The sequence below is a fragment of the Capsicum annuum genome, chromosome 9 (genome assembly GCF_002878395.1).
Source record: "Capsicum annuum cultivar UCD-10X-F1 chromosome 9, UCD10Xv1.1, whole genome shotgun sequence".
Classification (NCBI taxonomy): domain Eukaryota; kingdom Viridiplantae; phylum Streptophyta; class Magnoliopsida; order Solanales; family Solanaceae; genus Capsicum; species Capsicum annuum.
Window position 1 is genome coordinate 53,372,234 of NC_061119.1, and position 3,609 is coordinate 53,375,842.

The window sequence follows — 3,609 nt, forward strand, 5'->3', positions numbered from 1 at the left end:
TTCAAGCAACTAAGTCACTTACCAAACCACATTCAAAACAAAAAAAATCCCCTTTAAGTCCCTACACTTAACCATTTTCAACCATGTAAGTATCAAAATAAAACCACATTCAAAACGCAAAATCTCCTTCAAAGTCCCTAGACTTAACCATTTTCAAGCAACTAAGTATCAAAACAAAACCACATTCAAACCACAAAATTTCCTTCAAAGTACCTAGACTTATCCATTTTCAAGCAAGTACATCACCTACCAAACCACATTCAAAATAAAAAAATTCTCTTTCAAGTACCTACACTTAACCATTTTGAAGCAACTAAGTATCAAAACAAAACCACATTCAAACCCCAAAATCCCCTTCAAAGTCCCTAGATTTAACCATTTTCAACAAACTAAGTGTAAAAATAAAACCACATTCACGAAACAAGTAACAACAAAGCCTACAAGATGAAAACAACAATGCTAGTGAATCGAACAAGGCCTCACACGGCTTCACTGGACTTCAATATAAACAATAACAAGAACATAACAACAATGCTAGTGAATCGGACAAGGCTACACACGGCTTCACTAGACTTCAATATAAACAATAAAAAGAAGATCACAACAATAGTGAATCGAGAGAAACTAACTTACCTTTGCTTGGCCTAAATTAAAGTGAAAGAGATAATTGGTCACCGAATCAAGAACCTAAAAAAAATCAAGACGAAATATTTCAATGTTGAGTGATTTAGCAAAACTCATATAAAAGACAACAAGCTAAAGTGCAAAACCATAAAAGTAAATTCATTCAATGTAAAGACAACAAGCTAAACCCTCGTAAAAAACAACAAGCTAAACCATAAAATCCATTCAAGAATCAAAAACAACAAGCTAAACAAGAAAAACTAGTTAAAATAATTATGTGTATAGCTAAAAAATTCTGCAAATAATTAAACAAAATTCGAGCTTCAAACGAGCCTAAAAAGCTAGTTCAAACTAACCTAATCTTCAACATTATAAATTTCACAATTATATAAACTAGTACACCTATAAATCAACCTCAAAAAGCACAAAAACCACAAAATACAACAAATTTCATACATGAGATAAGTTGCGGTCGCCGGAACAGTGGCCGGAGCACTCACTGGAGTAGTGGTAAGGATGATTTTGGCGTGATTTTTGCGATTGAGAAATTAATTTGGGTTTGTTTAGGGTTTTGCATGAATTTTGTATGTGTGTTTGTGTATTTTGGTGTTTAGGTCGATATGAAATAGTTTATAACGTGCGGGTCGGGTCATGACATGTGGTAGTGGGTCGGGTAGGAGTTATAAAATTAATTTGTTTTATTATTTTGTTGAAAACCGACCACATGTGGTCGATTTTCTGGATATTTAATAAAAACTAACCACACATGGTCGGTTTTTAATAAAATTTTAGAAAACCGACCACGCGTGGTCGATTTTCAACAAAATAATTAAAAAAATTATTTTAATTACTACAATTAATAAATTAAAATTAATTTTAAACAAATTAATTTTTTTAATTAATTTCATAATATTTATAACAATAACACCAGTAGTATATTTCCTCAATCGTATAATAATATCAATGAATAAAGTAATTTACGATAAATTTTTGGTTAATTAGCTTTTAATTACGATATTATATATGTATGTATGTATGTATGTATGTATATATATAATATCGTAATTAAATGCTAATTAACCAAAAATTTATCATAAATTGCAAAATTCATTGATATATATATATATATATATATATATATATATATATATACCTCTTAATAGAATATGTTAATCAAATAAATTATTGATTACTTATCTTACGTTATTACAACTTCAACAATATACTCGTATCTACATATTGATATTATAAATAGTATATCTATTTCCTCAATAGTATGATATCAATGTGTTATTCAAAATATTTTGATATATAGATTCAGTTATCGAGGTTTAGCTTACTGCATATGTCACTACACGAGATATACATGTATGTACATATATTCAATTGTCCATCAACTTTCAAATAAGGACTATAAACATCACATACAAGATTTTAATATACTACCCCATAATATTAATATATAACGTATTTCACATATACTGATCAGATGAATTATCGGTTAGTTTTATATTATGACATTAACATACCTTCTCTATATAATTAATATGTATATACTATATATATATACACACACACATATACAAACTATCGACTATGTCAAGTTCTAAATACGTACTATAAATATCACATACGTACACAAGTATATTATCCAATAATATAATGCGACGTGTTTCATATACATACTTAGATTAGTGATCGATTAATTATATTTCAGAAAACTGAATACATGTGGTCGGTTTTTAACAAAATAATAAAAAATATTATTTTAATTTGTACAATTAATAAATCAATCAATTAACAAATTAAAATTAATTTTAAATAAATTAATTTTGTAATAAATTCTATAATATTTATAACAATAACACGAGTAGTATATTTCCTCAATTGTATAATAATATCAATGAATTTTGCAATTTATGATAAATTTTTGGTTAATTAGCTTTTAATTACGATATTATATATATATATATATAATATCGTAATTAAATGCTAACTAACCAAAAATTAATCATAAATTACAAAATTTATTGATATATATATATATACCTCGCTATACAATATCTTAAATAAATTATTGATTACTTATCGTACGTTATTACAACTTCAACAATATACGCGTATCTACATATTCACACTAAATAGTATATCTATTTCTTCAATAGTATGATATCAATGTGCTATTCAAAATATTTTGACATATAGATTCAGTTATCGAGCTTTCGATTACTGTATACATCACTAAACGAGATATACATATATATACATATATTCAATTGTCTATCAACTTTCAAATAAGTATATAAACATCACACACAATTGTCGATTACTGGATACGTACTACATGAGATATATATATATATATACATATACCTATACATACACACACATATACACACTATCGACTATATCAAGTTCTAAATACGTACTATATATATCACATACGTACACAAGTATATTATCCAATAATATAATGCGACGTGTTTCATAACATTCGATTAATTATATTTGATTAGCTTAATATACTAGGTTTTGACTAAATCGTTCATCAATCTATCACTACATGATATATGTGTGTGTGTGTATATATATATAAAGATATTTATATATATGAACTCTTGAATGCATATATATATATATATCATGTCCACAAGTATATTATCTTATAATAGAACACGTTCATTATATTCTGATGAATTATCGGTTATATATTACATTATTACAACTAAAATAGTAACATAATATCATTATCTCAATGGTATGTTATGTATGTGTGTGTGTGTATATATATATATATGTTAACGTCATTTAACATATATACGAAGGAAAATATTATGTTTTGAAACATAAGTAAAAGATAAAGATTATGTTTAACATAATTTGTTGATTTTATTTGATATATTTTTAAGTGTAATTTTTTCAAAAATTTAAAGAGCGATTGATTTTTATTATTATTATACTGATTATCGACTAGGTGTGATCAAT